Genomic DNA, 22,894 nt, shown 5'->3' on the forward strand with positions numbered 1-22,894 from the left:
CTAACCTTGCCTTTCAAATAAATAAATGAGTCTTTGAAATAAAAATACATACAGACACACAAACACACACAGTACCAACACAGTGGGTAAAGCCATGGCCTGCTGTGCCAGCATCCCATATGGGTGCTGATTCAAGTCCCAGCTGCTCCACCTACAATCTAGCTCCCTGCTAATGTGCCTGGGAAAGCATCAGAAGGTGGCCCAAGTGCTTGAACTACTGCATTCATGTGGGAGGCCTGCAAGAAGCACCTGGCTTTAGATTGGCTCAGCTGAGGTCAATTTGGGAAGTGAACCAGCAGATGGAAGATCTGTCTCTACCACTTCTTTGTAACTCTGCCTTTCAAATAAATAATAGATTTTTAAAATGGGGGAAAAGGGCAGTTTTGTTGCCTTCCCTTTCCTTAGAGTAACATAATCAAAATCTGTTAGGCAAATGAATAAGGGAAATTCTGAGATCATGTATTGACCACAGAAGAGAATGGATTCCTTGTGCATTTTCTGGAAGCCCATGCTAGTTAGAACCAAGGGAAGCATAACAAAAAAGGGGAGGCCTATATCCCTCTTATTTGTCTTCTTTGTTCATTGGAGCAGTGGAGAGTTGAGTAATGTAATATTGGTGTTTGTCTCCATACAGTTCACTTCTATTTAGCTGGTTCTTTTTTATTTTTGCATTTCTTTTTTATTTATTTTAAGAGATTTATTTGAAAGGCATAGAGACAGGGGTCTTCCATCTGCTGGTTTGATCCCCCAATGTTTGGGTGAGGCTGAAGGCCGATGAGCCCCCTTCCAGTTCTCCCATGTGGTGTGGGGTCCAAGCACCTGTCCATCACCACTGCACCTGTTGGCTGGAGTGGGACAGGAATTTGGGCGGCAGGGATTTGAATCAGCAACTGTGATGCAGGCCTTGCAGTTCTGGTTGCACCCCCAAACCATGGTGCCAGCCTTGATAAACTTCTTTAAAGTGGAATTAGGGGTAAAAACGATCTGAGGTGCATGTGCGGTTCCATTGTGAGAGGGTCTGAGGCCCCACGGGTGACCAGGGGCCAATAGGAACACCTGCAGCCTTGGCCCGCAGGTCCCAGGCATCTCCCCTCTCCTTCTGCCCCACCCACAGCAGCCCGGCCCAGGCTCCAGTGGTGCCTCAGGTATTTCCACCCCAAACTGGTCAATTCAGGTCACTTTGTGATCCCTGAACAGATTCAGTAATGCATGCTTCTTCTCTACTACAAAGATCTTATGTTGGTCATATTTCCAGTTACCAAAATCAAATCAACTCACACCTGGACTCTGAGTATTCAATGACATTAGTTATCAAAATAAATGTATTCAAATATTCAAAGACCACTTCAAAGCTTAACTGCCTTCAAGAGTTTTTGGCACTGGAACAGCCACTATGGTTTTCTACACATGAGCACTCACTATTTTATATACCATTTAACAATTCAAACATCACTTCAGCTTCAGCAATACACAGCAATAGCATGGATGATTCTACATAATAAACACGTTACATTAGTTTGGACTTAAAACCTAGAACTAAAACCATGTGGTAATATGGATGGATTTAAGGAAAGATGTAGAGCTAGGTAGCTAAGACCACAGAATCCCAGACCTATTGATTTTAAGTGAGTCTGGAACAACAGCATTCCATTGCATTATCTTCCATCTCAGAGTCCTGCTTTTCCAGTGAGACCCACCCCACTCAGACCATGTATTTCCTGCCTGTGTCTTCACGGTGGTGGAAGCTGTTCTGATACAGGCATCTCCTGGATAGTCACCAGCTTCCTGATTTACTACCTGAACTGGAATCAACAGTTGTGAGGGATGTTTCCCAAACACCCAGGCTGAACTGAATGTTCGTCTCTGGCAGTCAAAAACTTCTGCCTTAGGAAACAGAACATGTCCTCTACTCTGGGGCTCCTTTTTCTTCTCATGGGGTTCTGTGGTGATCTGTGGTTTTCAACACAAATCCTGGTAGCATTCTGACTCAAAAGAAAGACCAGGGATAAGAGTTCTTTCTGGGGGCTGGTGTTGTGGCATAGCAAGTTACACTGCTGCCTGCAGCACTAACAACCCACATGGATGCCAGTTTGACTCCCAGCTGCTCTACTTCTTCCCTAGCTCCTTGCTGGGTAAAGCAGCAGAGAATGTCCCAAGCACTTGGTCCTCTGCCCCCACATGGGAGACCTGGAGGAAGCTGCTGGCTTCAGCCTGGCCCAGCCCTGGCCATTGTGGCCATTTAGGGAGTGAGTCAGCAGATGGACCTCTGTGTTTCCTCTCTTTTTCTCTCTGTAACTATGCCTTGCAAATAAATACAACTTCAAAAAGTTATTCTCCATCAAGTAATACACCCTTTTCCAGGCAGTTGTAAAGCTGGGAGTCATAGCTTCTTTTATATTTTGGATAATAAGAGTTCTGGTTTGAAAGCATGTTCATCTGAGACAAAGATCACTCATTATCCTTTGTTAGAGAAGGGGGCTCTGCTCTTTGAAAGTGAAAATTAGAAGCGGTAATGTGTGATGAGCTCCACCTGCCAGGTCTGGGGAGACTTATTTGAAAGACAGGATACCAGGAGAGGAAGCTTTTCAGATTCCCTGGCCCTTGCTTTAGTCTTATGTCTTTACTTCTTTTGTTGCTTCTTGATGTCAAGAGTGTACTCTTTATGCTGAAATGAGGAATTGTGTCTTACCTCTTTTGGGCCTTTTTCTAAGAAGAGTGTATATATTTTTCTTGCATATAAGGATGGCTTCTGGGGTGGGTGGATCTTTCTTGGAAGTTTTCACAAGCCAGCCAGTAGCCTATATTTTCTTCACAGAATTCAGTTTTTAGAAAAGCCTCCAATACAGCCAGACCATCTGTATGTAGGGAAGAGCAGGCAGAAAAATAAAAAGAAACATGAGGAATATGAGGAAGCTAATGATCAAATAATCCCTTGTACTTTTCTAGTACTAGGATTAGCTATTCTCGTTTTTACTCAATCCTGTAATCCTGCGGATTTAGCTCTTTAAAGACAAAGATGCCTGTAGGCAAAATACTTCATTGGTTCCATATTACTAAAACAGAAATACTTCAGTTTGTTTTAGTGCCAAAAATGTATTTACAGGAGAGGCATAAATCCTCAGGGAACTAAGTCTCTTGCAAATACTGCATGCAATGAAAAGCATCCTCAGCCTCAACCAAGAGCACTGCCATTGCAGAGCTGAAGGGTGATTTATCTTCCCCACCTGGTGTGAATATGCTGCAAAATAAGCGGAGATAAACAGACCTTCTAGGTTAAGTCAAATTCTCCCTGTTGAGCTGCTGATTTGAGGACACAGCCTTTCTGCACTCTTGTGATACTTGCAATGGATTCAATTCAAGCCTAATTCACAATCGCTGGCCAGCAGCTCCTGGAATGCTTCTGACCACAACAGTGCTTCCTTCGGGGAAGGTCTGCAAGAGCAGTTCTCTAATGAGTTGTGCTCAGAGCAGTTCCCCTCCCAGCTCAGCAGTGAGCTCTTCAGATTGCAAACACAGGAATCTCAACTTACTTGATGAAAGCTTGCTACCTGCTTTTCTTGCCAATTGTGGCCTTCCCAGGAATGGTGGAGTTTTGCCATAGGTAGCTCAACCCGGTCTTCAGTACTCTTATTCTTACAAAAAAAAAAAAAAAAAAAGACAATTCAGTAAGTGGTCATCCTTGAATACACTACTGAGCCTGAAAGCATTTTTACCAAATAAAGTCGCCCAATAGCTATAAACCAAAAGCCAACAACAGGCTTACCCACCTAATATTACACTCAGCCCCGAAGTACTAAGCAGTTTCATCAGTTCCTCAGAATGTAACTATGCTGTGAGCACTAAAGATAGGACTGCCCAAATTTTAATTATCAATACACTGCACAGCTAATAAGGCAGATGCTGTCTCTGGCCCACAAAAGGAGACAGTTTCCCTGCAAGGTTAATCACAATTGGGAGACATTTTGCACCTGATGGAACCTGCAGCAGTACTGCCTTGAGCCTACTCCTCTCCTTCCCTTTCCACCTTTAGTCCTGGATGGGCCAGAGACCATGCACAGGAGGTGCCATTGGTCACCCGTGGCCCCCTGTCTACCTGCAATGCTCCTGGTAGGAAGATGCTGCAGAACAGTGATTTGTCCCATGATTGTCACTGTGTGAGATCAGCCCATCATGAGAAAATGACCATGGATTCAAATGAGATATCAACCGCAGAAGCACTTCCCCCAGCATCAGTGCAGGAGGGTGGATGATGGAAGGCACAGCATGGCCAGGACTCTAGGGACCCTGCAGGACTCTGCTGCCCTGGATGCCTATAGCAGGCAGCTGCATGAGGCCCAGTGTGCCAACAGCGCCCTCCTACGAAACCCTTCCCCCTGTCTGCCCATACAGACCACACAGATGCTGTGTCAGTGAGTAAATCAGCACCGCGCACTTGGTTTTCCTGATGAGACTTGGCCTTCATTACTTCCCCAAGCGCAGCACGTGCTGCAAGCCTCAGCCAGCAGGGCCAGCGGGAGAGGTGGCAACTACCAGCTGCCCAACAATGACCACCGCCTTTATAGCCAGCCTACATGGGGCGGGTCTGGCAGCACTGGTCCTGCCCCAGGGCAGGAAGGATTGGCCCGAGGTTCCCCGCTGGGTGGAGCCTGAGCTGTCCTGCAGCAGATTCTGGAAGCAAGAGAGCTGCTGATGGCTGAGGCCCTGGCTCAGAGCACACTTAGTGAGACCCCATGCCCGGCAAGGGCGCTGGGGCCCTGGACTTTCCCAGGCTGCAGTCCTAGGGTGGAGGCTTACTCAGCCCTCCTTCCCCAGCCCTGCCCACAGGTGGAGCGGGGTTCCCATGGGGGCATCTTCCTTCATGGGAGCATGGGTGAACCCCAAATGCCGCGACTCCCAGTTCTGAGTGCTGGCCCGCAGCCTTCCGGGAGGGAGTAGGATACAGAGACTTTGTGGGGAGGTGACACTTGAGCTGGGCCTGTATTTTGGGATTGCTCTGGATGCACAACCCAGCACGCCTGGACCTGCTGGTCTGCTGCAGGCCTCCTGGAGGCTCTGGGAGCTGGGCGTCCTGGTGGCAAGGGCAGGAGGGTGGGAGGTCAAGGCGCTGAGCTCCCGCTGGGTGCACCAGGCACTTTGGAGCTGTTCAGAGTAAGGAGTTGAGGTCACCTCCTGAACCACTGCTGGTCCCAAACTCCTGGTTTGGGATTTTCCAGAACCTGAAGTAGGGGTGTGGTGGGGGTGGTAGTGGTTGGCTTCAATGCACTGTATTTGTGAATTCTTCAAACACAGCTTCTCCCTACTCCTGCAGGCTTTCAGGTGATTGACGAGGACAGAGTCCCTCCACTGCAAAGTGACTGAAGTTTGGAAACTACGTCCAGAACATCACAGTGTGTATTCAGCTGATCATCCTTCAGGCCTGCAGGTGGACAGCAAGAGCAACAGTAAGATATTAACTACTGTAGATACTCTCCTTTCTTTCCAGTAGACCCACCAAAAGAGAATGGGAGATGAGTACTTGAACATTGGAACCAGTCAGCATGCTAGGGTGAGCTGCCAGTACTTGGAGCTCAGGAGTGGACATGGAGAGCAAAACATGCATTGTAACTAAAGAGGACAGTAAGGCATTTTACTGTGAAAAGGGAAATCATTTAAAAGTGAGCAAGACACCTTAAGGAAATGTCTGTATAGTTATTTTTGTTTATTTGCAAGGCAGAGAGAGCCCTTCCATTTATTGCTCATTCCTCAAATGTCTGCACCAACCAGAGCTGGGTCAGGCTGAAGCCAGGAACTCAGTGTGGGTCTCCCACACAGGTGGCAGGGACTCAAGTACTTGAGCCATCAGCTGCTGCCTCCCAGGGTTCTGTTAGCAGGAAGCCAGAAGCAGAAGCAGGGCTAGGGCTTGAGCCCTGAGAATTCTGACTGGGATGTGGAAGGCTTTACCACTATGCCAAACACATGCTCCAGTAAGCTGTTTCAACACGTTTGCAAAATGTAAGAATGTGGTTTTAAATATATGCTCTTCATCTTAAAAATTTGCATAATCTTATATTCAGTTTCATGATTCAATACTTATTATTAAATACAAGTAACATTTAGATACATGCTTTCCTCACCAATACAAACCTCAGTAATTTTTTCACTTAGAACCTTGAATATTAGCATTCATTCAGACTGAAGTTCACTCATAAGCTGGGAATTCTGACAAAGAGACAGTAGGGAAAAAATCTAGATGTGTATCTGATACCTAATAAGGTTCTGAACCTGATTGACAGAATCTGAGTAACTGTTCAGAGAGTGACTTCATACCTCTCCCCTCTGTAATGAGAAGACTGTGTCCTTTGGCCACTTTCACATGATGTTATGTAAATTTTACCTGAAAAGCCTTTTATAAATTCTGAAGTACCATACAGAAGCATATATGCATTTCCATATGTGTGAAAAAAGGCAATGTCAAAGGCATAGCTATTCCAGAGAGAAGTTAGGAGGATTAGCTCAGTTTTTAAGTGTGTAAGTACCATTAAATATCAACATATTTGAAATAGATTTATATATAGAGTGTGGAGTTCATGATAGATATTGAATAAATGCACTCTGGATAATAAGCAAATATCAGAAATAATGCCACACCCATCAGTGTTTAAACTCTTCAGACAGCTCCGTGCCAGGGAAGTGCAGTGATCCCTGTAAATTAACAAAAATCAATCTGTGTATACCCATGGAAGCCACTGGTTTATATGCAGCCTATACTAGAGGTTTTTGTGTTTAGTTAAATTACTTGATTTTTTAATGAATGCTTTCAGACTGATACCTGATGCTGAGTGGCAGACAATTTTTTCTGAAAAGTATGTGGTTGAGAAATATAAATATAAATCAGTTTATAATTTTTGTGTCTGAATATTTTTATGCATTGAGACAGTACCTGCAATAATCAGAAGACTTTTCCTCAAAAAGTTGCTACATTGATGCATCTTCATTTATGTATGTAATGTATGTTTAGGTAAAAGGAAGAGAGAGAGAGAGAGAGAGAGATCTATCTTTCATCTGCTGGCTCACTTCCAGATGGCCACAAAAGCTGGGGCTGAGCCAGGCCGAAGCCAGGACCCTGGAAGTCTGCCCCAGTCCCCCATGGGGGTGCAGGAACCCAAACACTTGGGCAATCTTTGCTGCTTTCCCAAGCAAAGAGCTGGACGAGAAGTGAAGGAGGTGAGTCTCAAAGCAGTGCCATAAGGCATGCTGCTGTTGCAGTTGGCAACTTACTCCTTTGTGCCACAACGCTGGCCCTGGATTGATGACATATTGAAGTGCTGCCACTGGCTTTTGGCTAAATAGGATGACTTAACGTGTTTTCCACTCTGTGGAAGAGGAACAAATAAGGCAGTTGGTTGTAAAAGTTGCCCATGGAAACCACAGCCTGAGAAAGATGAATCAACTCACCTTGCATTTTCCACGTTGCATCTACACCACCCTTTTCTGGACAAACATCTGATGGTATGCCCTTGTGATGGAGGTTCTCAGGGTGCTGGAACTTTTTGTAATTTTTTTAAAAATATAGATTAAGAAGAAGGCAAATAAACAAAAAATTACAAACTGCTGCCAATACCAAGAAGAGATTATTGAGCGTAAAAGGTCACCTGTTGGAGCTAGCACTATGGCACATCAGGTTAAAGCCCTGGCCTGAAATACAGGCATCCCATATGAGTGCTGGTAGAGTCCCAGCTGCTCCACTTCCAGTCCAGCCTCCTGCTAATGCACCTGGGAAAACATTATAGGATGGCCCAAGTCCTTGGGCCCTTTTGCTCATGTGGAGACCCAGAAAAAGCTCCTGGCTCCTGGCTTCTGATCAGCTCACTCTCTACCTCTCCATATAACTTTTTCAAATGAATAAAATATTTTTTTTAAAAAAGGTATCCTGCCATACTTCTTTCTTCCCTGTTAATTCCTAGGAATTAAAAATTGTTACAGGGCCAGCACTGTGGCAAAATGGGTTATAGCAACACCTGCAGCACTAGCATCCTCTATGGGCACCATTGCATGTTCTACTTCTGATGCAGGTCTCTGAAAACATACTGGGAAAACAGTAGAATATGGTAGAAATCCTTGAGTCTTGCACCCAAGCGAGAGACCTCGATGAAATTTCCCTGACCCCTGGCTTTTTTTTTTTAAAGATTTGTTTATTTATTTGAAAGAGTTACAAACACCCACCCACACACACACACACACACAGAGAGAGAGAGAGAGAGGTCTTCCATCTGATGGTTTACTCCCCAGCTGGTTGCAATGGCTGGAGCTGCGCTGATCTGAAGCCAGGAGCTAAAAGCTTCAAGTTCTCCCATGCATGTGCATGGGCCCAAGCACTTGGGACATTTTCTACTGCTTTCTCAGGACATAGCCAGGAGCTAGATCAGAAGTGGAGCAGCAAGGACTCAAACCAGTGCCCATATGGGATGCCCATAATGTTTTCTTTAATTGGAGAAATGTTCCTTTGATAGAATGAGCGTATGACCCCACAATATTCTCTACTTACTCATAATAGGGTCTGAAATGTAAAAGTCATGATTAATTTCTTAGAAGAAAATTTACATACCCAGAAGCAAAGAGTGAAAATTAACCTTTTGTTTTTCTCATGAATGAATCAGAGTTTCAAAACTAATACTTAACTTGTATTTTAGAGGAGTTAATGACTTAACCATCTCTTCTATTAGAAATACTACGTTGTGGCCAGTGCTGTGGCACAGCAGGTTAAAGCACTGGTCTCAAGTGCCAGCATCCCATATGGGCTCCGGTTCTAGTCCCAGCTGCTCCTCTTCTGATCCAGCTCTCTGCTATGGCCTGGGAAAGCAATAGATGGCCCACATCTTTGAGCTGTTCTGAAGCTCTTAGCATAGTGAACATATATTAGATTCTCATTATTGAAATCTTTAGAAATGTCAGAAAGCATGCAACTTTCTTTAATGATCTGAAACAGAGATGAGATCCATAAGGGCAGAACTGCTCAGCAGCCACACTGCAGGAATATGTATCTTTCTGACGATATCTTCATCTGCTTCTTGCAGTTGCAGCTAGTCTATGAGCTCTTGGTCTGTTTTCTGTCCTTGGGAGGGCCTAGGGTGCTCTATATTGTCTGTAAGGATTCAAAATTTGTTGTATATTAGTGTCTAATCATAAAATTTCCAAAGTGACAAGCTGGATGTAATAAACTATTCCAGACTGCAAAAAAAAAAAAAAACCACAAAAAACAAGAAAATACAAACATGGTGTACTGTCTATAAAGTACAGCGGTAGATCTGTATTATAGAGATACACATCTCTACACAATTCTCTGTTTCTTTCCCTCTGAAAGTCTACATTCAGCTCTCGATGGTGTGATTACTTAGGAATAGATTTCATATACTTACTTTCATAATCAGTGAACTCGGAATTATTATTGTAGTATTGAGGATTGTACTGACTAAAACACTATGTTTATTCCATGTTAAATAACATCATCGTATCTTTGGATTCCATTTGTCCTGCTACTGATGTATTCACAGGAGAGGGGAGGTGGGAGGAAAACCCAAGATCCATCAGGGTGGAGGAGGAATGTCAGAGGCTGTGGTTCTATTGTACTGCAGCTTGGGTTCTGGAAGAACACATTAATGCACCCAGATGGTTTGAAGCTAACTGAAGGGCTATGTTCTGTACAATTGTCTGTGGTGCTGCATTTTCATTTATGTAAAATTTATTTCCTTCAAGTAATATATTAATTTGGATGAAAATGAAGATGTTAAGGAATTTTCAGAATGGGTCTGTTTAACCCTCATTGGCTTTGTTTTTAGGCACTTAACTCAGAAAAGAAAAGATAGAAAAATACGTTTTGGGTTCTCTTCATCTGTACCACGGCACTCTTTGGTTAAGATTTGTCATTTTGTCATATTTGATTCTCTAGACTCCCTGAAAAATCCCCTACTTCATTAGATGGAGTCCGTGTCTCACCATGGCAGTGAAATGTTCCAGCTTTGCATTTAGCTAGGCCGTGGACACATGCCATGGCACTTGCCAGCCAATTGTGTCAGGGGCATCATCTGAATCAGAATTACTTGCATGAAAACAAGGAGTTACAGATTCTTCCAGTGAAAGTGGAGAGGAGCAAGAGCTGCAGAACATTGCCAGGGTTGAATGTGCCATGGGATGCCATGTGGTGGCTGGTGTCTGGGGTGCTGGTTCTGCAGAAGATAGGGCTTATGGGGGCTGGTGCTGTGGTATAGCAGGTGAGGCTGCCTCCTGCAGTGCCAGCATCCCATATGGTCACCGGTTGGAGTCCAGCCTGCTCCACTTCCAATCCAGGTGTGCTGTGGCCTGAGAAAGCAGTAGAAAATGGCCCATGTCCTTGGACCCCTGAACCCACATGGGAGACCTGGAAGAAGCTCCTAGCTCCTGGCTTTGGATCAGCTCTGCTCTGGCCATTGCATCCAATTGGGGAGTAAACCAGCAGATGGACGATTCTCTCTCTCTCTCTCTCTCTCTCTCTCTCTCTCTGCCTCTCCTCTCTCTGTAATTCTGACTTTCAAATAAATAAATCTTTTTTTTTAAAAAAAGCTTATGCTTAAGGGTAGTGTTCATGGAAAATGTGTGGGACATTTTTCAGCAAGATTTTAGATGAATTTTCCAACCCCTGAACCTCCTAGAGATTGGAATAGACTTCTAATGCGTAACTTCCACTTATGCTTAATTAGGTTTTTGTTTTGAATTGTTTTTGATGAAACAGCAAGGAATTCTGAGTTATAGACTTCCTATTTCAGAGACAGAAGAACACTGATGCCTGCATTATAATTAAATAATGCCTATCACCCTTTCTTAAGCAACAAATGATCACAGATTCTCTCTTTGCTGCTAAGTAATGAGCATGGTGATTCTTCCCACCGTAACCACCTTCCCACCTACACTCCCTCCCCTCTTCCTCCTTCCTCTCCTATTGACATGGAATGCCTTACATAGCTAGGCTGAACTTTTAATCCACTTGGCCCTAGGTGTTCATACACTTCAACTCTGTGTGATTATTCATATGCCCTTTTTATGACAAGGCTTATGTCAGAATGACAAATTATATATTCACCTAATACTGAGAGTCATCAAATTGATTTCTATTTTCTTCTCTCTTAGGCAGTTCTTGAGGGGCAGAAATATTTATTTTGTATATCATGTATTTATTCAACTAAAAGACTGACTGTCAAGATGCTGAGTTTTAGTGTCAAAGCAAATATGTTTCTAGACCCCATGAAGTTTACAGTCTGGCAAGAAAGAGCCATCTACCCAAAGAATATTGTTTAACATAGTAAATGCTGGGGTGAAGTCAGTGGATAAAGATTGAAGCATTCTTAATCTAGCACTAACTCTAATCCCATGATCTCTAATTGAGAGAAGTAATCAGAAACACAGAACTCCATGTTACCCAGTTATCTCTTTGAATTTCTGATTAAAAAATAAAACATATCAAACAACACACAAATACCTAGGAGTGCATAATATTTATATACTATCTTGATATTAAAAATAAGAACAAATAACCATGAAAAATAGCAACTTTGAATCTCCTTTGTTTTCTAGACAAGTTATAATCCTATGTGGTTCTTTACAGTACATTATTACCATAAATTACAGTACATCATTACAGTAAATTATTACAGTAAATAATTACAGTAAATTATTTTTGTAGGTACTCTTCATCTCTCTCACATTTTTCCATTTGATAAATCAGATTTTAAAAACTGAGACACAAGACAAAAGAAATATCTTTAAGCTAGTATTATATATTGATTGACATTCTAAAAAACAGTTATTTATTTATTTGAAAGTCACAGTTACACAGAGAGGAAGGGGAGAGAGAGAGAGAGAGAGAAGCATCTTCCATCTTTTGGTTCACTCACCAATTGGTCACAATGGCTGGAGCTGTACAGCTCCAATGCCAGCAGTCAGGAGCTTCTTCTGGGTCTCCCACACAGATGCAGCTGCCCAAGGACTTGGGCCATCTTCCACCGCTTTCCCTGGCCATAGCAGAGAGTTGGATCGAAAGCAGAGTAGCCGGGTTCAACCTCCACCCATATGGAATGTCAATGCTTTACATGCTATGCCACAGTGCTGGCCCCTTGATTGGCCTTTAACTTAGACTTTTTTATGATATTAAAAAACACCATGCTTTTCTAAGCTCCTTCCATTCAGTTTCTATTTTGTAAACTCCAGATAATACTGTCCCCAGAATTAATCTAAGGTATAAATGCTATGATATAAGGCATTTAAACCCTTAACCTGTCTCTTTGAATACGCAGCTATGTTAGCTCTGTGTCCATTCTTCTGTCTCTGTACTAGATGAATAAAAAGACAGTTTAAAATGATTTGAAAAGAACTATAAGGGGTCGGTGCTGTGCTGCTGCTGCCAATTGGGGAGTGAACCAGCAGATGGTAAACCTCTCTCTCTCTCTCTGTCTCTGCCTCTCCTTCTCTGTAACTCTGACTTCCAAATAAATCAATAAATCTTAAAAGAACTATAAACATCAATAAAACACAAATGAAAATTGTATTCTCAAAACTGGATACTAAACCATGCCTTCTACACCTCTGTTAAAAGCTACATTCTATCATAGTCACTTATGATTTCTAGGGCCAAAGTAGTAAATAAGATTTTTCTGGAAGAGACAGAGGTTATGAGGGAGCCAGGATTTGGGGTCAGTTAGCAGCAGTGAGTGTCACTCTTTCAGATTTGATTCAGGAAAGGAAGAAAGCAACTGATCCCTGAGATTTTGGTGGGGGGAAGGAAAGGAAGGAGGGACTGAATAAAAGCAAAGGCCCTCTGGTTGTGGGCACCCACCCCTGACTACAGCCTTTGGGAGGGCCAGCTGGTGTCTCTATGGATGATGTGGCCTGTACTCCATTTCCCAGAGTTCCCAGGAGCTCAGATGTATTATGCCTTCTGAATGCCTGTGCACATGTGCATGCTGCTGCCATTCCCTGGGGCCTGAGTTGGAACAGAGGGAGTTCATTCCCTGATCAGGGTCAGCCCTGGGGGCTGTGCTTCTCCTTCTCTGGCATTTACTGCATCTCCTGCTCTGCACGTGCGATCCCAGGGAGTTTCCAAGTGCTCACCCCGAGCCTGCCTCCTGCTGCATCTTCCCTCTTCATCATTCACCTGTGGGTTTCACTTACCAGGGAGTCTCTTCCCGCCACTCCCCGAATCGCTCCCCGTGTGTCCAGAAGAAAGGGTACCTCCTCCAGGGACTTTCTGCTGCAGGTTTGGCATGCAGGAAGGGGCAGGACATGTGTGGGAGAAGGGTGGGTGCCAGGGAGCCATAGATCATGGCAGCTTCCCCCGAGGTCAGGACTGGGACCCGGGCTGTTCTGTCTCCCACCTCCACTTCCCAGGCTCCCAGTGCCTGGAATCTCTCCTGCAGGACCTCACCCAAACTGTCCCTAATGCGCTTTATTTAGTGGTTACAGGAGAGAGGGGGCAGCATTCTGGGAACATGCACACGCAGGGAAGGAAGGCAGAAAGACTCCAGCTCTCCACAGTTAAATAAGCTGGGTTCCCACTGTGGGTGGTCTCAGAATGCAGTCTGGCCAGGCCTCTTGATGTTTACTGGACTGGTTCCTGCAGGGTGGGTCTGGGTGGCCTTCAGCAGGGAGCCTGGGGCAGCAGAGGGGTGGGCAGGAGGATCTGACTAGGTTCTGCCCCACTGCTCTCATCCTGCACCTCATCTTCCTGGTGGGGAGCAGTGTGAAGTGTGCATTGATCCCTCTCAAGTATTAATTATCAGACTTTTCCAATGTGGAATTTGAAGCTGTTCCAGAAACCTGGGGTGGGAAAACTCCCTTCTTTCAAACAGGCACAGAGACAGTGGAGGATCCAAGGAGTTTCTATTAATGGCCCTAGGCTCAGCTGGAATGATTTCCTGAGAATTGTGCATCAAATTCAAGTTTCTTAGCTGTTACAGCATTGGTGGGTTTAAATGGCAGCCTTCATGACTTAGGTCCACATTTCCAATGGTCAGTGGGTCCAGTATGTTTGTAAAAGAGATGCCGGGGACAGAGTTATTAGGATAGATTTATGACTGGAGTTTACAGAAGCAGAACTTAGGACATCTTCCCTCCCTAGATAAGATTTCAGTGGGCAGCTGTTTCACTCGTTAATTGTGAGCATCCACTTTTAAAGGTTTGTGTTGGATGTGGTCCACTTCTCTTTCTTTGATGATTTATTTGGCTGCTTTTCATTTTCTGTCTTCAGCTATTTCTTCTCCTGTTAGCAAGGCTGTCAACTGTTTTGACCTGACGCTGATCCCTTTGCAAAGTGAGAAGGGAACTAAAATTAATGCAAGTCTACTGTGTTGTCAATAACTGGAGCTACTTTTTTAAAGATTTATTTATTCATTTGAAAGAGTTACACAGAGAGAGGAGAGAGAGAGAAAGAGAGAGAGACGTCTTCTGTCCGATGGTTCACTCCCCAATTGGCAGCAACAGCTGGAGCTGTGCCAGTCTGAAGCCAGGAGCTTCTTCTGGGATGAAGCTGTTTTTTAAAATAATTATTTATTTATTTGAAAGGCAGAGTTACAGAGTGGTAGAAACAGAAATCAATGGTTGGAGCTGTTTGGATCCACAACCAGAAGCCAGGAGCTTTGTCCAGGTCTCATAGGTGGGTGCAGGAGATGAGGGATTTGGGCCATCTTCTACTGTTTTCCCAGGCCACAGCAGAGAGCTGGATGGGAAGTGCAGCAGCCAGGATCCCAACCGGCACCCATATAGGATGCTGACACTGCAGGCAGTAGCTTTACCCACTATGCAACAGTGTTGCCCACTAACTGGAGCCCTTTTAATCTGAGTTTGCATAAAGTGGAGAATTACAGCATCATAAATACAGATAAGTAACATCTTTTTCTCTGCCCAGTACTTTACAGTTACCCAGTGATCCACTGAGAATCTTACATTCCACACTGTGTAATTAAGAAGGTCAGTTAATTGTCTTATTTTGGGTTCTGTGGTTAAACCCATGACATTTTTAAAATGGGAGGATATTAGTTCTACAATTTCATAAAGACTGCTCTGTGGAAGCATCAATAGAAGTTATAACTGTGAGAGTGGTAAGAAAGAAGAGGGGAAGAAATAAGTGCCCCTTACTCCACTCAGAGATGTCCACAAATGGAGTAGAAGATGTGCCCTTGAAAACTATGGCTGACTTTCTGGGACAAACTGTGTTTGAGTGCTTCACATGTTCTTATAGAAAGGTGTTGCCACCAGGTTATTAGTATATTTATTTAGTTAGTTTTTAAAGATTTATTTATTTATTTGAAAATCAGAGCTACACAGAGAGAGAAGGAGAGACAGAGAGAGAGAGAGAGAGAGAGAGAGAGAGAGAGATATGTCTTCCATCAGGTTCATTTCCCCAGATAATACTACATCATTGTGAACTTTGCTCAGTTCCTGACCTATACCTTTCCTTTAACCTAGTACTTTGCCATGTAGTAGCCCATGAAAACTGCAGACTGCATAAATGAATGAATATTTGGAGGGTTGTGATTTCTTAGAGGAACATCATGAGACAGAAGGAATAAAACAAAACAAAAGTATCCTCCGTATATAGAAGATATACTGTTTTTGCAAGCTATAGAGAAGAGGAAGAAGAAGGAAAGTAGTGAGACTGGAAAGGTTGTGGCAAAGGTAATAGGCACTAGTCAAGAATTCAACAAGCCCATTAGGAAAGTATTTTTTTTATTTTTTTTATTTTCTTTTTTTTATCTTTTATTTAATGAATATAAATTTCCAAAGTACGACTCATGGGTTACAATGGCTTTCCCCCCCATACCGTCCCTCCCACCCACAACCCTCCCCTTTCCCACTCCCTCTCCCCTTCCATTCACATCAAGATTCATTTTTGATTATCTTAATATACAGAAGATCAGCTTAGTATACCTTAAGTAAGGATTTCAACAGTTTGTTCCCACACAGAAACATAAAGTGAAAAATAATAGATGATTTTTTTTTAAATGATGATGAAATCAGATCAGACCTATTGTCATGTTTAATCCCAGTGAGAGTCAAGTTGGGAATTGATAATTTCTTTTTTTTTTTTTTTACAGAAGATCAGTTTAGTGTACATTAAGTAAAGATTTCAATCGTTTGCACCCCCATAGAAACACAAAGTGAAATATACTGTTTGAGTAGTCGTTATAGCATTAAGCCTCAGTGTACAGCACATTAAGGACAGAGATCCTACATGAGGAGTAAGTGCACAGTGACTCCTGTTGTTGACTTTACAAATTGACACTCCTGTTTATGGCATCAGTAATCTCCCTTTGCACCAGTCATGAGTTTCCAAGGTTATGGAAGCCCCTTGAGTTCTCCGACTCTTATCTTGTTTAGACAAGACAAGGTCATAGTCAAAGTGGAGGTTCTCTCCTCCCTTCAGAGAAAGGCACCTCCCTCTTTGAAGACCTGTTCTTTCCACTGGGATCTCACTCACAGAGATCTTTTTGCCAGAGTGTCTTGGCTTTCCATGCCTGAAATACTCTCATGGGCTTTTCAGCCAGATGCGAGTGCCTTTAGGGCTGATTCTGAGGCCAGAGTGCTATTTAGGACATCGCCATTCTATGAGTCTGCTGAGTATCTCACTTCCCATGTTAGATCACTCTCCCCTTTATTTATTCTATTGGTTAGTGTTAGCAGATACTAGACTTGTTTATGTGCTCCCTTTGACTCTTAGTCCTTTCATTATGATCAATTGTGAACTGAAATTGATCACTTGGAATAGTGAGATGGCATTGGCACATGCCACCTTGATGGGATTGAATTGGAATCCCCTGGTATGTTTCCAACTCTACCAATTGGGGCAAGTCAGCCCGAGCATGCCCCAAATTATACATCTCTTCCCTCTCTTATTCCCACTTTTATGTTTAACAGGGATCACATTTCAGTTAATTTTCAACACTTAAGAATAACTGTGTGATAATTACAGAATTAAACCAGTCATATTAAGTAGAACAGACAAAAAAAAATACTATGAGGGATAATGTATTAAGTTGTCCATTAGCAGTCAGGGCTATGCTGATCAAGTCACCATTTCTCATAGTGTCCATTTCACTTCAGGAGGTTTCCTTTTTGGTGTTCAGTCAGTTGTCACCGATCAGGGAGAACATATGGTATTTGTCCCTTTGGGACTGGCTTACTTCACTCAGCATGATGTGTTCCAGATTCCTCCATTTTGTTGCAAATGACTGGATTTCGTTGTTTCTTACTGCGGTATAGTATTCTAAAGAATACATATCCCATAATTTCTTTATCCAGTCTACCATTGATGGGCATTTAGGTTGGTTCCAGGTCTTGGCTATTGTGAATTGTGCTGCAATAAACATTAGTGTGCAGACCGCTTTTTTGTTTATCAATTTAAACTCCTTTGGGTAAATTCCAAGGAGTGGCATGGCTGGGTCGAACGGTTTCTGAGGAATCTCCAGACTGATTTCCATAGTGGCTTGACCAGTTTGCATTCCCACCAACAGTGGGTTAGTGTCCCTTTTTCCCCACATCCTCGCCAGCATCTGCTGTTGGTAGATTTCTGTATGTGAGCCATTCTAACCGGGGTGAGGTGAAACCTCATTGTGCTTTTGATTTGCATTTCCCTGATTGCTAGTGACCTTGAACATTTTTTCATGTGCCTGTTGGCCAATTGGATTTCCTCTTTTGAAAAATGTCTATTGCGGTTCTTGGCCCATCTCTTAAGTGGGTTGTTGGTTTTGTTTTTGTGGAGTTTCTTGATCTCTTTGTAGATTCTGGTTATTAACCCTTTATCTGTTGCATAGTTTGCAAATATTTTTTCCCATTCTGTCGGTTGTCTCTTCACTCTCCTGACTGTTTCTTTTGCAGTACAGAAACTTCTCAATTTGATGCAATCCCAATAGTTGATTTTGGCTTTGACTGTCTGTGCCTCCCGGGTCTTTTCCAGAAATTCTTTGCCTGTGCCAATATCTTGAAGGGTTTCTCCAATGTTCTCTAATAACTTAATGGTGTCAGGACGTAGATTTAGGTCTTTAATCCACGTTGAGTGGATTTTTGTGTAAGGTGTAAGGTAGGGGTCTTGCTTCATGCTTCTGCACGTGGAAATCCAGTTTTCCCAGCACCATTTATTGAATAGACTGTCCTTGCTCCAGGAATTAGTTTTAGATCCTTGATCAAATATAAGTTGGCTGTAGGTGTTTGGATTGATTTCTGGTGTTTCAATTCTGTTCCATTGGTCTATCCATCTGTTTCTGTACCAGTACCATGCTGTTTTGATTACAACTGCCCTGTAGTATGTCCTGAAGTCTGGTATTGTGATGCCTCCGGCTTTGTTTTTGTTGTACAAGATTGCTTTAGCTATTTGAGGTCTCTTGTGCCTCCATATGAATTTCAGCATCATTTTTTCTAGATCTGCGAAGAATGTCTTTGGTATCTTGATTGGGATTGCATTGAATCTATAAATTGCTTTTGGGAGAATGGACATTTTGATGATGTTGATTCTTCCAATCCATGAGCATGGAAGATTTTTCCATTTTTTGGTATCCTCTTCTATTTCTTTCTTTAAGGTTTTGTAATTTTCATCGTAGAGATCTTTAACGTCCTTGGTTAAGTTTATTCCAAGGTATTTGATTGTTTTTGTAGCTATTGTGAATGGGATTGATCTTAGCAGTCCTTTCTCAGTCATGGCATTACTTGTGTATACAAAGGCTGTTGATTTTTGTGCATTGATTTTATATCCTGCCACTTTGCCAAACTCCTCTATGAGTTCCAATAGTCTCTTAGTAGAGTTCTTTGGATCCTTTAAGTACAGAATCATGTCGTCTGCAAAGAGGGATAGTTTGACTTCTTCCTTCTTGATTTGTATTCCTTTGATTTCTTTTTCTTGTCTGATGGCTCTGGCTAAAACTTCCAGAACTATGTTAAATAGCAGTGGTGAGAGTGGGCATCCCTGCCTGGTGCCAGATTTCAGTGGAAATGCTTCCAACTTTTCCCCATTCAATAGGATGCTGGCTGTGGGTTTTTTATAAATTGCTTTGATTATATTGAGGAATGTTCCTTCTATACCCAATTTGCTTAGAGTTTTCATCATGAAAGGGTGTTGAATTTTATCAAATGCTTTCTCTGCATCAATTGAGATAACCATATGGTTTTTCTTCTGCAGTCTGTTAATGTGGTGAATCACATTGATTGATTTGCGAATGTTGAACCATCCCTGCATGCCAGGGATGAATCCCACTTGGTCTGGGTGGATGATTTTCCTGATGTGTTGTTGTATTCTATTGGCCAGAATTTTATTGAGGATTTTTGCATCTATGTTCATCAGGGATATTGGTCTGTAATTCTCTTTCAGTGCTGCATCTTTCTCTGCCTTAGGGATTAAGGTGATGCTGGCTTCATAGAAAGAATTTGGGAGGATTCCCTCTTCTTCGATTGTTCTGAATAGTTTGAGAAGAAATGGGATTAGTTCTTCTTTAAATGTCTGGTAGAATTCAGCAGTGAATCCATCTGGTCCTGGGCTTTTCTTTGTTGGGAGGGCCTTTATTACTGTTTCAATTTCTGTTTCAGTTATGGGTCTATTTAGGTTTTCGATGTCTTCATGGTTCAATTTTGGTAGATTGCATGTGTCCAGGAATCTATCCATTTCTGATAGGTTTTCCTGTTTGCTGGCATACAGGTCCTTGTAGTAATTTCTGATGATTCTTTTTTATTTCTGTGGTGTCTGTTGTTACGTTTCCTTTTTCATCTCTGATTTTATTGATTTGGGTCTTTTCTCTTCTTTTTTTTAGTTAGTTGGGCCAATGGGGTTTCAATTTTGTTTATTTTTTCAAAAAACCAGCTTCTCGCTTGGCTGATTTTTTGTAATGTTTTTTTGGATTCAATCCTGTTAATTTCTTCTCTGGTTTTAATTATTTCTCTTCTCCTTCTAGATTTGGGTTTGGTTTGCTGCAGTTTTTCTAGGTCCTTGAGGTGCGCTGAAAGCTCATTTATTTGGTACCTTTCAAATTTCTTGATGTAGGCACCTATTGCTATAAATTTGCCTCTCAATACTGCTTTTGCTGTATCCCATAAGTTTTGATATGTTGTGTTGTTGTCTTCATTTACTTCCAGAAAGTTTTTGATTTCTCTTTTGATTTCTTGAATGACCCAGTGTTCATTCAGGAGCATGTTGTTCAGTCTCCATGTGTTTGCATACTTTCTGGGGTTTCCTGAGTTGCTAATTTCCAGCTTCATCCCACTGTGGTCTGAGAAGCTGCATGGTATGATACTAATTCTTTTAAATTTGCTGAGACTTGCTTTATGGCCTAGTATGTGATCAATCTTAGAGAAGGTTCCATGCGCTGCTGAGAAGAATGTGAAGTCTGTAGATGTAGGGTTGAAAGTTCTGTAGATATCTGTTAGATCCATTTGGACAATAGTGTCAATTAAATCTGCTGTTTCCTTGTTGATCTTCTGTCCAGATGATCTGTCTATTTCTGAGAGTGGAGTATTGAAGTCCCCCAGTACTATTGTATTGGAATCTAAATCTCCCTTTAAGTCCCTTAACATATCTTTTAAATAGACCGGTGCCCTGTAATTAGGTGCATATACATTTATAATAGTTACATCTTCCTGTTGAATTGAACCCTTAATCATTATATAGTGTCCCTCTTTGTCTCTCTTAACAGTTTTTGTATTAAAGTTTATTTTGTCTGATATTAATAGGGCTACACCTGCTTTTTTTTGGTTTCTGTTGGCATGGAATATCTTTTTCCAACCTTTCACTTTCAGTCTGCATGCCTCTTTGTTAGAGAGATGTGTTTCTTGTAGGCAACAAATAGTTGGGTTGTGTTCTGTGAGCCAGTCAGCCAAACGGTGTCTTTTAACTGAAGAATTCAGACCATTAATGTTCAATGTGACTATTGATATGTAGTGACTTTGCCCTGCCATTTTCCCGGAAATATTTTCTAGTATATGCTTTGAGCTTCCCATGCTCTTTTACTGGTAGGTGTTCTTCCTTTCCCTTCTTTCATATTGATGGCCGTGTTTCTGTGTTTCTGAGTGTAGCACATCTTTAAGTATCTTTTGCAGGGCCGGACGAGTGGCCACAAAGTCTTTCAATTTCTGTTTGCTATGAAAGGTCTTTATTTCACCTTCATTCACAAATGAGAGCTTGGCAGGATATAATATTCTGGGCTGGCAATTTTTCTCTCTTAGCACCTGTGCTATGTCTCGCCATTCCCTCCTAGCTTGTAGGGTTTCTGATGAGAAGTCAGCTGTGAGTCTGATTGGAGATCCTCTGAGAGTAATCTGACGTTTCTCTCTTGCACATTTTAGGATCTTTTCTTTATGTTTCACTGTGGTAAGTTTAATTACCACGTGTCGTGGTGAGGATCTCTTTTGGTCATGTTTATTGGGGGTTCTATGAGCTTCCTGTACTAGGATATCTCTGTCCTTCTCCAAACCTGGAAAGTTCTCTGCTAGTATCTCACTAAAAAGGCCTTCCAATCCTTTCTCTCTCTCCATGCCTTCAGGAACTCCTAGAACTCGAATGTTGTTTTTTTTAATAGTATCCTGTAGATTCCCAACAATATTTTTTAGGTTTCTAATTTCCTCTTCTTTTCTTTGGTTTGACTGTATGTTTTCCTGTGCTCTATCTTCTAAGTCCGATATTCTCTCTTCTGCTTCACCCATTCTGTTTTTAAGGCTTTCTAATGTGTTTGTCATTTGATCTATTGAGCTCTTCATTTCATTTTGATTTCTCTTGACTATTACACTTTCCTGTTCTACTAGTTTCTGAGTTTCATTTTGACTCTTCCTTAAAATTTCATTTTCACGAGAGAGATTTTCAATCTTGTCCATTAAGGATTTCTGTAGTTCAAGGATTTGCTTTTGAAAACTTCTAAATGTTCTTATCATAAATTTTTTGAAATCCGTATCTTGCATTTCTTCTATCTCATCATCTTCATACTCTTGGCTTGGGGTGTTTTGCTTATTTGGAGGCATCATAGTGTCATCGTTGATCTTGCTCCCTCTATTTTTCTGTGTTTGTTACTCGGCATAGTTAATTCTTCTTGTGTCACTGTGCGTTTTTTTCTTTTTTTTTTTTTTATACTGTGTCCGTGTTAAGTGGACTGCCTGCTGTTGGAGGAGCCTTGGAGGCTTGAGATGGGTGCGGCCTGAGAGCTCTGCCTGGTTCTTCCTGGTTAAGGGTGTGCAAAGGTGACACCCTCAGGTTATGCGTGGTAAATCTCTCTCTTTTTATTTATTTATTTATTTTATTTATTCAGGGGGTAAGTAACACCGCAGCGCAGGGCTGTGCAGAATTGATGGTATTTAGCTTCCAGTCTTTGGCTCCTCTGGACTCCCACTGGGTTGGCTAGGCTACTGAATTGTAGTGACTCAGTTCCTTAACTCTCCCCCATTGATATGTAAATCCAAAGAGGAGGCCTGCTCTTTGTCTCTTGGGAATTCTTCAAGCCTTGCAGCCTTGTAACCTTTGCAAGGTTAGGGGGAAGAGAAACCCCAAAGCTTTTTTTTTTCCTTCTTTCCGGTAGTGAGTTTGCTGCACTTTCCGGCCCCCCTCTAGATTCTGACCCCCGTTTCCCCACCAATGTCTCGGGTTATTGAGCTCACCTCCCCTTCCAGCGCCGATGTGTGGACTCGGAGCCCTGAGCATCCCAAGTCTCCCCGCTGTTGTCTGTGTGGCATGCACTCCCCTTGGAGCACTGTCGCGCAGACCCTGGGGCTTCTGCGTCTGGGTCCCGCGACTTGGCTTCCGCGCGGTGGGCGACCTTGTTCTCCCAGTAGGTCCTCCGATTCACGCCTGCTCCATCCAGAAGGGTTTCCCCTGTATCTTTGTGGGGAATCAAGGCAGGACTGCCTGTTGCTCAGCCACCTACACCCA

The 22,894-nt window shown here is 42.6% G+C and overlaps 1 long non-coding RNA gene across 1 annotated transcript in view; it reads left to right on the plus strand.

Annotated features, from left to right (window-relative positions):
• Positions 1-4,204: 4,204 nt before the first annotated feature.
• Positions 4,205-22,894, plus strand: part of LOC149119973 (uncharacterized) — a 30,432-nt gene continuing 11,742 nt past the window's right edge. The window contains exons 1-2 of the long non-coding RNA XR_016227076.1: positions 4,205-4,824; positions 5,309-5,441. This is a non-coding gene — a long non-coding RNA (uncharacterized LOC149119973). The remainder of the gene's footprint in view (positions 4,825-5,308; positions 5,442-22,894) is intronic.

The sequence above is a fragment of the Oryctolagus cuniculus genome, chromosome 21, assembly GCF_051225735.1.
Source record: "Oryctolagus cuniculus isolate XC-2025 breed Fujian yellow rabbit chromosome 21, ASM5122573v1, whole genome shotgun sequence".
Taxonomy (NCBI): domain Eukaryota; kingdom Metazoa; phylum Chordata; class Mammalia; order Lagomorpha; family Leporidae; genus Oryctolagus; species Oryctolagus cuniculus.